Source organism: Rattus rattus, chromosome 17, assembly GCF_011064425.1.
Source record: "Rattus rattus isolate New Zealand chromosome 17, Rrattus_CSIRO_v1, whole genome shotgun sequence".
NCBI lineage: Eukaryota > Metazoa > Chordata > Mammalia > Rodentia > Muridae > Rattus > Rattus rattus.
In genome coordinates, this window is record NC_046170.1 from 14,118,450 (window position 1) to 14,132,837 (window position 14,388).

The following is a 14,388-nucleotide window of genomic DNA, read 5'->3' on the forward strand; positions in this document are numbered from 1 at the left end:
GAGAGTTGTAAGGCCAATCAATCCCAACTGATAACTTCTACAACACAACTCCTGCTCCTAGCGCTTGGGCTCTGTATGGGGATGACTATGGGGGCCACGTGAACAGGGAGTTTGCTGAGAGTCTGTCTCCTTGAAATGTCAGAAAAACTATATCCACCAAGTCTTACCAACCTGCCTACTTAAACATTACCTGACAGGGATGACATCAGTAGACGTGCATGGAAGGGGAAATTCAAAAGACTTTGACACAAGACAAAGAACTATGCACAACTAAGGAGTGCTGAACGCTGGGGAAATAGTCTTCCCTGGGGACGAGCAGAGCAATTTATACCACTACATGGTCAGCTCTAACAGCAAACATACACATAATATTACCCAGATTGAGCAGACTGTATTTATATATTTAGGGAGCTAGGTAGGTAAGTAGAATAATTGAGGGAATGGCATACAGACATGCACACATAACAAGGAAAAGGAGGCCATGGATTTTAATGAGAGCAAGAGGTGGGTACATGTGAGAGGTGGAAGTAAGGAGAATGATAAAATCTCAAAAAATATAAAATAAAAAAATTGAAAGATATTCTGAGTCTTTAAAATGAAAGTTATAGACTGGAGAGATAGCCCAGCAGTGCCAGTGAGAGTTCTTGCTACTCTTCCAAAGGACTTAAGTTGGTTTCCTAGCAACCTGTAACTCCAGCTTTGGGAGATCTGATGCCCTCTTCTGGCCTTAAAGGTACCCACACATGTACTGTATCTTCAAACATATATAAAAGTGGACCTTTTAGAAAATACATTGATCTTGATTTTTATTTTATATGTATGGGTATTCCAGTTGCATGTATGTCTATACAGTACCCATAGAGGCCAGAAGGAAACATTGAATCTCCTAGGACAGTGGTTCCTGACCTTCCTAATACTGTAGCCCTTTGATACAGTTCCTCCTGTTGTGGTCCCAGCCATAAAGTTATTTCATTGCTACTTCATAACTACACTTTTGCTACTGTTATGGGTCATAATGTAAGTATCTGATATGTAGGATATCTGAAATGGGACCCCCGTGAGAGTCGAGACCCACGGGTTGAGAACTGCTGCTCTAGGACTAGGGTCAGACACTTGTTTCTGGGTGTTTGCTGGGAATCAAACTGAAGTCCTTTGGAAGAGTAATTAGTGCTCTTAACTGCTGAGCAGTCTGTCTTTTAAGTTATATATTTGTTGTAAATTTCAAGAATGGTTTAGTATTTCCCATGCTAGTCTAACTCCTTATGTTCCTAAGGACACCTTGAACCCAAATTGACTTTATGTTTTGCTAGAGATGGAGCCCAGGGCATTACACTCCCCCCACTGAGGTGCATCCCCAGCCCAAGCTGCTGTTTTGAGATGCAGCGTGCACTTCTTGCACCATCGCTTTGTGAAGGTGACCAGATTTTAAGGACATACATGTACACTTGAGTGGAGGCCAAGGAAAGCAGTAATACCCTTCTTCCAACTGTTAGAATCATCACACATACCCAGCAACAAAGGAAGGAACAGGGGGAGGGTTAAAGCTGGCTGTTCTTCACTAGTAGTTACTGGGCAGTTGAACTTCCTGTTTTGTCATTTATAAGCACTCTCCTCTTCCAGTCTTTACTGTTGTCTGTCTTCAATGCTGTCATCGATGCCGTCAGTCTTCTGAGCTAGCTAGTGTATTATTGAAACATTTTTTCATTTGTGAGACTAGATGCTGATTGCTGGAAGGAGTTTTCATCAGAAACCTAGGTATTGAACCATGCTCTCTGTTCATATCTTCTGTTCTCCATCGGTAACAGTGTGGTGATATATTAAGTGGTATTTCAGAGAATTACTATCAGATTTTGAAAGCACACACACAGGAGAAGGAGAGAGTTGTCTGTTATTTGCACACCTCATAAGATAATTTAGCTCTGAACACAAGATCATCAACTGGCTTAGCTTGAAACCCAAGCCTTTTAAATTCAGCTAAGGAATTTCTTAGTCATTAGCCTTTAATGTACAAAAATACTTACAGTTGGAAACGTCTAAGATGAGACAATCTTCTTTGATGGTGGTGACCTGTGCAGGAATTCAACTCCTCTGTCATCTTCTGTCCTTCAGTAAGACCTAGCCATGGTGTCCTTTCAGAGATAATGTGACAGACCAACCGAGCAATCTCCCCCCACCCCCACCCCCACCCCCACCCCCGAAGCTGAGGACCTGAGGACCAAACCCAGGGCCTTGCGCTTGCTAGGCAAGCGCTCTACCACTGAGCTAAATCCCCAACCCCCCAACCGAGCAGTCTTAACTGTTGGCCTTCCTGCTCAAGGAAGCCAATTGCAATGTTATGAGAGAGGCCTGTATAATAAATAGAGATTACTTTCTAGCACCTAAAGTGGAACTGAGACCCTCACTGCCATACCCTGTAAAGAATGGAATTTGGTCCTGGTGTGGTGGCACACAACTCTAGCCCCAGCCCTCAGGGAGGCAAAGGCAGGCAGATTTCTGAGTTCAAAGCCAGCCTGGTCTGTAATGTTGAGTTCCAGACTAGCCAAGGTTGCATAGTGAGACCTGTCCCAAAAAAACAAAGAGAGAAGGGAGAGAAGGAAGAAAGATGGAGGAGGAAGAAAGAATTATCATTGAATCTGGAGCCATGGAGTGGCTGTAGCCAGTACCTTACTTGCAGGTTTGTGAGAGATTAACTCACCCTGGAGGAGGGCCACTTACTGGCTTGGTCCTCATGGTATTCTCAGCCTGCTTTCTTACAGAACCCAGAACCACAGCCCAAGGGTGACACTAGACACAATGGGCTGGGCCCTCCCCCTTCAGTCTCTAATTTGAAAATACAGTAGGGTCTTACGAGGCGTTTTCTCAATTAGGGTTCCTCCTTTCAGGTGACTCTAGCTTGTGTCAAGTTGACATAAAGCCAGCTGCCACACCGTGGTTGTTTCTGTGGCTTTGTTGTTTTCTAGGGAGCTGGCCTCAAACTCAGAGCAATGCTACCTGGACCTCCACCACACCCAGAAGTGGCTGTGCTCCTGGTGCACTTGAGTTCGTTTTATACAGAGTTGGAAGAATGGCCTTCTAGTCAGAACCTCTGGAGTGCCCTGTCACTTTTAAAAATCTGGTTTGGTTTCTTTTTCTCTCACTACTCGGACTCCACATGAACCAGGTTTTCTCAAGAGACAGGCCTGTCGTGTGAGAAGGAAGGAACCAATGGGGACTGGTCAGCAGTAGGTGGGGGCCATGTAGAGTAATCAGCCTTACCAAAAGCCACGTCTTAAAAAGTTAGGCCAAAGGATGCTTCATCCTTCCCTCACCGTCCTTCGAAAAAGAAACAAGCTCGAAGCTCTCTGCTTACCACGTAGGTAGATGCTTTAATTGGAGGTTTACATAAACTAAAATTTGAGAGCACTGACTTAGTGAACCGTAATCACAGTCCAAGGTGGAAAGTTAATCGTGATATCACAGTGACAGCTGCAGAATTGAGTCCACTGTGGAACAGCAGTCTACTGCAGCCAGAAAACACAAGCTGCCTCTCTCCCGCTCTCTTTGATCCTTTCTCCAGAGAGAGACTGGAGGCAGCTGGCTGTCCATGGGGCTTTACCTCACGAGAGATTCCAACCAGAAGCAACTCGGCAACTGGCTTTTGCATACGTTTCTTGGCAAAATACCGAGATTTTTGTTGTTTAGTGCAAGGCCAATGGACTGGTGTCGGTCCTTACATATGCTAGGCAAGTGCTTAGCACTGAGCTGTTAGAGATGTGCAGTTCTCTGCCGATGCAAAGGTTAATTTAAAATGCTGTAAAATGCTTCCTGCTCACCGTAGTATGTTTCTCGATTTTGGTCAGGCATGTTCACTTTCTGAAGAAGTGAATTTTCCTGTTCTATGTACACCAAAATTATGGACACAGAAACATTGTGAACAAAGTTGCCAAGTTATAACAGCTCTGTTCTCTACCTTTCTAAATAAGGAAAGAAGACAATCTAAGTTTCAAAAAGGCTTACCTTTTCTTTCACTACAGAACACTTCTCCAGCTCATGACCATGCTGGAGCTCAGAGATCTTGGGCAGGGAGAAGACCACTGTGTGCATTGTAGGTGGGACTGGGTGGCTTCCCTGACCAGGTGCCACCAGCACCTGACCCACCCCACCCCCCATCCTCTTCCTTCCCGGTGGTCATCACTGAAAGTAGGGTGGAGCCGCCTGCTACTGGATAGAAGATAAAGCAGAGCCTACTTGAGAAACACTACTACTCCAAATGATGGCGGGTTGTTTAATGAGTTCAGGCATGGTCAAATAGAGCGGTGAGCACCCCATTACAGAATTTGCTTTAAAAGAGATTACAGGGCTAGCGAGATGATTCGGCGGGTTTGGGAACTGGGTACCATGCTGGCTGACCCAAGTTTGATCCAACATGTTGGAGTCCAACTCCCTCAGGTTGCCTACCGATCTCCACATGCATGTTGTGAGGTATATGCATGCACACGCACACACACACACACAAACACACACACACAATGTGTGTGCACAAAAACAAACGCTTCTAAAAGAGAGTGTCTTTCCCTTCCCCTCTCTCCCTCTGCCCCACCCTCTCTTTCCACAAAAGACGACACCCTCATGAGTACTTAGGGGCTGAGGCAGGTCATGAGTTCAAGTCCACTCTAGACCTCAGAGCAAGATACTGTCTTAAGGGGAGACGGGTATGGGTATATCCTCAGGTGTGACTTCCATGTCATTTCTAATCTTCCCAATCCATTTCTGAGAAATCTCAACATTTATAACTGCCATGCATAGACTGCTTAGACATATAAATATTTTGCTTACTTTCTTAGTTGACCTTAAGATTTTCTCACACGTAGTCAAGCCTAAATTAATGTTTCTACCCTCTTTCTTTTAAAAAAAAAAAAAAGATTTATTAATTAGATATAAGTACACTGCAGCTGTCTTCAGGGACACCAGAAGAGGGTATCAGATCTCATTACAGGTGGTTGTAAGCCACCATGTGGTTGCTGGGATTTGAACTCAGGACCTCTGGAAGAGCAGTCAGTGCTCTTAACCTCTGAGCCATCTCTGCAACCCTCTACCCTCTTTCCAATAAATAGTCATGTAAAGCCTTCCCTCCAATAATCTCACCAGAGACAGCGAGACAGAGACAGAGAGACAGAGGTATATGCATATATTGTTTTGAGTCCATCTTGCTTAGCTCTTGGAATGGTGAATGTTTTGTGTGTGGTAATGATTCCAGATTTCCCTTGCCTATCGGTTTCTTTCCTCTGCCCTGCTTGCATCTCACCCTTTGTCTGGATCATTCATGGGACGCTCTGGACATCAGTTTTTCTGAGAATCTCCTCACAGTCATTAGCAGTGCACCCTGCTTGTGAACGCCTCCCCCAACCCCCCGCAGTTCTGCTGTCCCCAGACTCAGGATCAGCTGACTGTGTTTGTGAAGCAGAATCCAGGAGCCTGTGGCCTGCTTCTCCCTCTTTATTGACTTATAGTATTCTTTTTTACAACGTGGTCCAGATCTAGGATGTGTTATTCTCATGACTTCCTAGTTCTCATTTCTAAAAGTACGTAACTTTTATCAATTCTGGAAAATTCTTATCTTAGTCTTTCGGCTTTTCCATCTATTTTAATTTCCATTGTGATACATATTTTCTTACCCACAGCTCAGCTTGTGTTTAACTGTACAATTAGTAAATAATTTGGATGATTATGTTGATTATTTTTAGAATTTCTGTTTAGGGGGCTGGAGAGAGGACTCAATGGTTAAGAGTGGTCAGAGGCTCCCAGCATCCAATCAGGAGCCTGAAACTCCAGCTCCAGATTATCTGCTGTCCTCATGGCCTCTGTGGGCACCTTGCACTCACACATGCACAAAATTTAAAAGACTTTAAGAAGTTCAGCTTTTGGGCTGGAGAGATGGCTCAGTGGTTAAAAGCACTGACTGCTCTTCCAGGGGTCCTGAGTTCAATTCCCGGCAACCACAAGGTGGCTCACAACCATCTGTAATGGGATCCGATGCCCTCTTGTGGTGTGTCTGAGGACTGTGACAGTGTACTCACAAACATGAAATAAGTCTTTTTAACAAAAAAAGAAAGCCAGCTTTTAATGACAGAGGCCAAGAAAATCTGCCCTGATGAAAACATTGAATCACGGGGTTTTATGGTTTTTGTTTTGTTTTGGGGGGTTCTTTCTTTTGTGTGTTGGTTCTGTTTTGACACAGGCTCTTACCCTGAAGCCGAGACTGGCCTAGAGCTAGCCCAGAGGTCCTAGCCTGGACTTTGCTCTGATCCCCAGCCTCTTGCCCACGAGTGCTGGGCTTGCTGTGTGCCCACCACACGCTGCCCACACCGCGTGTTTGCACCTTCTGTTCTGCCCTTCATCATTACTGACTCACCCACCTGCCTAGCCCTGTTCTTCTCACTCTGAGATTTAATTTTCCTAATCAGTGTATTCATATTCAGTCCAGCTTCATGAAATTACTGTTTCATCATAAAGTTTCAGCTTTATGCTCTCAGCCTTCCAACGTGGAGAGCTGGCTTATTTCTCACATGTGAAGAAACCGTCAGTCATTGTTTGTTGTTGTTGTTGTGTGTGTGTGTGTGTGTGTGTGTGTGTGTGTGTGTGTGTGTGTGTGCGTGATTAAGCCTGGCCTCCCCTCTTTCATAGCTAGAACTGTAGACGAATACCGCCACGCCCAGCCATTTCTTTTTACCTATCTTCATTTTGTAAACTTTGTTTTGAATAATGTCTAGACGCATAAAGTAGTTCAAAATAGTTTGCAGAAGTGCCCTTTGCCCTCCTTCTAGCACACACTTTCAAGCACAGGACATAGTGCTGGCAACTGTGGTCACAGTGTACAGTGAGTATTTATAACTTTATGCTACCTCAGTGTCCATTTTTAAATAGAAGTTTAACTTTTATACTAGACGTTGTCACCCTCTACACATTCCCAGTATTGTCTGTACCTCACCCTGACAGTTCCAGCTGATGACCAGAGACAGAAACCTAGACACTCTGTCCTGCCTGACTAGGCGTCCAGCTTCTCTGCCACTTCCTGTTAATGGACATGCACACGTTTGCCTGAGAACGTCAAATGGCCTCCTGGCACTAGTGTTCTCTACTTTAAACCAGCCACCGGTAGCTCCCTGTACACAATGAAACTAATGAGCACCTTGGCCCAGGGCCCTCTGTTCTTGCACCCACAACTCCCAGGAATGGAAGTACCACATGCACGCCCAGGTCTGTACATACTGAAAATATGCATATCATGGCTAGGCTGTTAAAATCATGCCCAAAATTTGAGGCCAAAACTCTGAACCCTGAAAATGAGGCCAGCAAAGAAGACTGTGCAGAAAGATTAGGCTTCTGGTGAGTCCTGGAAAGAACTCAGTTGTTCAACTTCAACAATATATGATAGTGAAAGTCTTTAATCCCAACCCTGGCCTACAAAGCAAATTCCAGGACAGCCAGAGATACATAATGAAACACTGTATCAAATGAGTGTGAAAATAGATACTTAACTTTGTTTTGTGGGTTAAGTTCTGATGTTTTGAAACAGGTCTTGTTTATTTACAGTCCTAAATGCCTCTCGTTTGGCTGTCTCTCTAAGCCTAAGAAATTTTGTTTTTCATTTCATAATTAATTTCACTAAATGACTTTTCTATTCCTTTTAAACTTATCTTAGCTCTTTCCATCCCATAACATTATGGTTTGAATCTCGTGAGTGTATGTCATACTCCCAAAACATATCGGCTATATTCTTCATTTTTTTCCTTACAAATATAATTTGTGGTAGTTTGTATATATGATTTGCCCAGGTAGTGGCACTATTTGGAGGTGTGACCTTGTTGGAGGAAGTGTGTCAAGGTGGACATGGGCTTTAATACCCTTGTCCTAGCTGCCTGGAAGCCAGTCTTCTCCTGTTAGCCTTCGCAACAAGAGGTAGAACTCTAAACTCCTCCAGCCTCATGTCTGCCTGAGTGCTGCCATGCTCCCACCTTGATGATAATGGACAGAACCTCTGAACCTGTAAGCCAGCCCCAATAAGATTTTGCCTTTAAAAGAGTTGCTATGGTCATGGTATCCGTTCATAGCAGAAAACCCCTAAGACGTAGTTGTATTACTTGTTTAGCTTTGTCCCACACACACACTGAAAAAAAAAAAAAAAAACAATGATGACATGTAACTGTTGAGTGAAATAATAAAAAATGTATCATCCCACACTAGTACCCAGCTACTCTCTGGCCCCAGCAGTCCCACCACTTCCACGGCTAGCCCCATGTAGTGATCACCCATCTTGAAGTTCTCTTGCATGGATTCTGATCACATTCCCAGCCATCTGCTCTCTGTGGTTAGCAGTCACAAATCCCTGTAACCCAGTAAAACCAAAGCTCTAAGGCTTGTAATTTATCAAGCAGATTTATATCAGTAAATTCCCACTCCACAAAACGTCCGCACAATAAACTCAGAGCCAATTGTTATTGATATAAACTGCTCACCGAGATAAGACAAAGTGTCCTGTAATTATGCATCCCTTGTAAGATACTCATAGCTACCTGTGGCTAATTAAAGCCACATGGATCTGGGTCATCTTTCTCTTCCTCCATCTTCCTTCCTTCCTCCCCTCCCTCCTATCTCTCCTGCCTCTCAAAAACTCTCAGCCCGCACTCCTTTTCCACTGTCCAATCACAGGCTCCAGCCTTCTCTCACCTACCCTCACCTGCTTACAGACAGCAATCTACATCCAACTATATGGATTTCTTGAGAGAAAAGTAGCTACTACTAAAATATTATACGTACCAACAGCAATGAAACTAAAAAAATTGCAACTGTACAACACATAAGAATAAATATATAATAGGATTATGCATGCACACATAAACTACCCGGTCAACAAGCCAACGAACAACCGGGACAACAAGGAAGAGAACAAGAGAGAAGAAAACTGTGTAGCGATAACCTTACTCCCATCTGCACTCTTTTTCAATAGTCCATGAAGAGATTCTCAGCGGCACCTGTGTGTACTTCAGCCCTGGTGACTACGCCTGATGCTGATTCTCTGAGAAGAGCCTTGTCCTGTGGTTGCCAGACCCTCCCTGAGACGGGAAAGAGCTGAGGACTGTGTTCAGACACTGAGTGAGCTGAGAGAAGGAGACCCTGAACTGACTTGGGACAATTCCTTCAGAAGAGATGCCCAGACGTGCTTTGCTACCAACAATCACAGAACACATTTTCCTCCAGTGCACAAAGTACATACATCAGGTTAGACCACATTAGGCTTAGAAACAAATTATAATTCAAAGACTGAAACATGAAGTATCCTTCCCAGCTGCAACAGAATAAAAATGTAAACAGTAATACAGGAGTAGAAACACAGCACCCCAGCATCTGCAAGGGGATCTCCCCCAAATTCCCAGTGGGGTCCTGGAGTCAGAGTACCAACCCCTGCACACACGGTTTCCCTGTGTGCCCTACACTGCCACACAGTACTCATGCCACGATGCCCATGCCTCCTTGTTTTTGGTCACTGTACCTCCTTTTTATGATTGCTTTTGCACTTTAGAGAGATCTCAAAGTAAAGTGGAGGTTGCCCAAACATAAGTACTATTATTACATGTGGCTATCAGTTGGGTAACTTATTAATAAGAGGTGTTCTAGGGTCTCGATTGCTGTGACAAAACACCATGACAAAAAAGCAAGTTGGGGAGAAAGTGTTTACTTCGCTTACACTTCCACTTTGCCATTCATTATTAAAGGAGGTCAGGACAGGAATCCAAACAGGGCAGAATCCTGGAGGCAGGAGCTGATGCAGTGGCTGTGGAGGGGTGCTGCTTACTGGCTTGCTCCCCCTGGCTTGCTCAGCCTGCTTTCTCATAGAACCCAGGACCATGAGCCCAGGATGGCACAGCCCACATGTGCTGGGCCCTCCATAATCATTAACTGCCTCACAATCTCCTGGCATCATTTCCTCAACTGTATCTCTTGATGACTCTAGCTTGTGTCACGTTGACACAAACAAGACAGTTGCTAGAAGGTAGCTTATAGGGTCTGATGGTTTACATATGCTTGGCCCAGGGAGTAGCACTATTAGAAGGTGTGGCCTTGTTGGAGGAAGTGAGTCACTGTGGAAGTTGGGCTTGGAGACCCCCCACTCCTAGCTGCCTGAGGATGTGCACTCTGTTCCTGACTTCCTTTGGGTGAAGATGTAGAACTCAGCTCCTCCTGCACCGTGCCTGCCTGGATGCTGCCATGCTCCCACCTTGATGACAATGGACTGAACCTCTGAACCTGTAAGCCAGCCCCAGTTAAATGTCCTTTATTTTTTTTTTTTCTTTTTTTCGGAGCTGGGGACCGAACCCAGGGCCTTGCGCTTGCTAGGCAAGCACTCTACCACTGAGCTAAATCCCCAACCCCTAAATATCCTTTATAAAACTTACATTGGTCATGGTGTCTGTTCACAGCAATAAGACCCTAAATGAGACATAGGGGTACACTGCACAGTTGGACAAAATATGTTCTAATTAGGGCTACTACTCTGACTGCAGACGGGTGTTCATAAATTAAACTATAGAAATGGGATACTAATATATGTGGAAGTTGAACACATTTTCTAGAAAAGATTTCACATGTGTGTCTGTGCACACATTGGTAGAAGTGCCCAGAGAGGCCTGAAGTGTCAGATGCCCTGGAGTGGTTTCCAGGCTGCCCAATGTGAGTGCGAGAAGACCAGCTTTGGCCCTTTGGAAGAACAGCAAGTGCTCTTAAGGGCTGTATCATCTCTCTAGCCCCTAACTCACACTATTGACCAACGGATTAAGAAGTCAGGAGGGAAATTAAAAATATCTTGAGACATTTGGAGTTGAAAACACAACAAACCAAAACTTTCAGTAAAGAGCAAAATCAGGCCATGGGAGGTCTGTCCTGGTCAACATCTCGATTCAAAAGGGAACAAAGATTTCAAGTCAACTGCCTAACTTAAGTGAACTAGAAAGAATCTTAGACCTCAGCAAGCTAAGTCCTAGCTCAACTGAGGGAAGCAAACATTTGAGCAGAAATAATTGCAGAATCCAGAAAATGTTCTTTATGAGCTTTACGAAATGAAAACCCCAAAAGGATCACAATTTCTAGGCCTTAGCTCGTCTCGATCTTCCTCTCCCCTGTCCTTCTTTTAAAAGAAAACTGAGGCCTGCACCGTTATTCCCTCCCGTGCTGGAGGGTAAGTACACTGGCAGTTGGAATAAGCAGAAGGACCTGTGAGAGGTGATGACCAGGCACCGTGGGGCGTGCCTGGAAGCCCAGCTACTCAGAAAGCTGTGGCGCCAAGATCGTGAGTGTTGGGCCAGCCTGAGTGATACACTGAAAAGCTTTGCTACAAAACCAAAGTCAGTAAAGAACTGAGGAGTTCTAGCCAGAAAGGGAGAGCCGACATGACCAGTTACATCCCAACGTAATGGCTTCTCTGCTTTTGTAAAAGTCACGTTTACTGCTTTGTTTGCATGTGTATGTGCACAGGCAGCCACCGGGCATTCCTGTGGAGGTCAGAGGGGCACATTTGGGAGTCAGCTCTCTCCTGTCACCTTGTATGTCCTGGTTTGGTTCCCACTGCTTTGAGTCACTAAGCCATCTTGCTGGCCCTCATCTACTTTGAAAGTCTTTAATTCTTCTTACTTCTACCCAACTTGCTCTGCACAACCTCCTCTATTTGAGCTCTGCTTTTAGGAATGGACTGAGTAAAAATTACCTCTGGCAGATGTTGTAGCACAAGTCTTTAATCTCAGCACTTAGGAGACAGAGGCAGATAGAGCTCTGTGAGTCTGAGGCCAGCCTGGTCTACTTGTGAGTTGCAGGCCAGCCAGGGCTACATATTGAGACTCCGTGTGATGGTTGGTTTATGCTTAAGGCAGGGAATGGCCCTGTTAGGAGGTGTGACCTTGTTGGAGGAACTGTGTCACTGTGAAGATGGACTTTGAGACCCTCCACCTAGCTTCCTGGAAGTCAGTCTTCTCCTGTCTGCCTTTGGATGAAAATGTAGAATTCTCAGCTCCTCCAGTACCACCTCTGTGTAGATGATGCCATGCTCTCTCCTCGGTAATGGACTGAACCTCTGACCCTGTAAGCCAGCTCTAATCATGGTTGTCCTTATAAGAGGTGTCTTGGTCATGGTGTTTGTTCACAGCAGTAAAACCCTAAGACACTCTGTCTCAAAAACAACAACAACAACAACAACAAAGGGGGCTGGAGAGATGGCTCAGCAGTTAAGAGAACCCAAGTTCAATTCCCAGCACCCACAGGGCAGCTCACAACTGTCTATACCTCCAGTTCCAGGGAATCTGACATTCCTATACAGACATACACTCAGACAAAACATTAATCACATGAAATAAACTGTTAAAAAAAATTCTTTAAGGGCTAGAGAGATGGCTCAGTGGTTAAGAGCATTGACTGCTCTTCCAGAGGTCCTGAGTTCAAATCCCAGCAACATGTGGTTACATGGTGGCTCACAACCATCTGTAATGGGATCTGATGCCCTCTTCTGGTGTGTCTGAAGACAGCTTCAGTGTAGTTATATATAATAAATAAATAAATCCTTTTTAAAAATTCTTTAAAAAATAAAGTTACCACCGAAAACAATGGATGATGCTCCCAAAATCCGAGCCTGTGGATCTCTCTAAGGAATTCAGAAAAAGAATTAGGACTGACAGCAAGCCTCACAGAGATGGCGGACAGTGGAATGAGACACTGAGTGTTTCCCATCACCGGGTAAGAACATACATGGTGCACATCCTGTTTACAGATGAATGTTAGGACCAAGATTGGGGTTTAAATCTCAGCTCGCAGCCAGACAAAGCACACCAAGTCAACATGGCTCCATGTGGAGAGGTTTAATGAGAGAAGGAGAGGAGAGGAGGAGGAGAGGAGAGGAGAGGAGAGGAGAGGAGAGGTCAACCATGAGCATGTGGAGGGAAAGGGGGAAATGGAGAGAGAAGGAACAAGGACAAAGAGGGCACAAGAGCAGAGAAGAAGAACGAAGAGAAATCAAGAGGGAGAGGAGGGGGCAAACAACCCCCTTTATAGTCAGGCACAGCTGGCTGTTGCCAGGCAACTATGGGGCGGAGCACACCTGGCTGTTCCAATAGAAGCGTCTGTGTCTGTGAGAGGAGATTAGAACATCTGGAGGTCGCTTCTCTGGAGCTGTCCCGGGTGTAGCACCTGGACTTGACAAGATGCTGAAACACACACACACACACACACACACACACACACACACACACACACACACATGCAGAGAGAGAGAGAGAGAGAGAGAGAGAGAGAGGGAGAGAGAGAGAGATTGATTATAGGAAGAGAATAAGATTAAGTGCATTTGAGAGAAAGGAAAACATTTTTCTTAGATGTACATTTGAAACCCAGAGGAATCCCACCCCTTGGAATGGGTTGTAAGTGGGAAACTTAGGCAGATGTATTTATCTGGGTAGAGTCTGTTTGGTCCATGAGAGGTAAGTCTGAGTGGGTTTCCTGTAGCTTATAAGTTTACAAAAGAGATAACAACATGAACATTCTTATTTTTAATATTTATTTATTATGTATACATCATACAGCTTTCTGCCTGCATGTATGCCTGTAGGCCAGAAGAGGGCATCGGATCTCAATACGGATGGTTGTGAGCCACCATGTGGTTGCTGGGAATTGAACTCAGGACCTCCGGAAGAGCAGACAGTGCTCTTAACCTCTGAGCCATCTCTCCAGCCCCAACATGAACATTCTTTAAGATAAGCTTTTTGTGGAGCAGAAGGAAAATTTGTCCTACAGAACGTGTCCTGGATGTCTTAAAACAGTTTGCCATGACAAAAAGGCAGACAGAGAAAGCAGTTTCCAGATCCTATTTGGAAAGACTGTTTGTTTAGCAACAGAGGGGTTCTGGACCTCCCAGACTCTGGGGTCTACCTGAGAAACTGGTAAAGGAAACAATATGTCCATGTTAGTAGGTTGGCTGACTAGAAGAAGCAGAAGGGCTGTAGGCGAGCTCCAGTTTGGGCAAACGGGTGGAGCAAAATGGAGGCTCCCAACTTAGCTAGAAGATCCCTTCCCAATAAGGGGACAGGGCATGTTAGCACTACCAAAAATGAATGGATGAGAAGCACACCCCTAAAAATATAACTAAGCAGTAGGGTTCGGTGAGAAAGGTAAGGTTACTTTCTACCCCAACAATGGGGAAACGGGAGAAGGAAATGGGTCCCCAAAACTCTATTAGGACTGAGTAAGTGGCCCCAGTATCCAAGAGGAAGGAGATGGGTTGCCCATATACCATGATGGTTACCCAAGGCTGGCAGTAATTGTGAAGATCCCATAAAGTTGAGGAATTCAGAATGCCATTATGTGGCCATTTTGAAC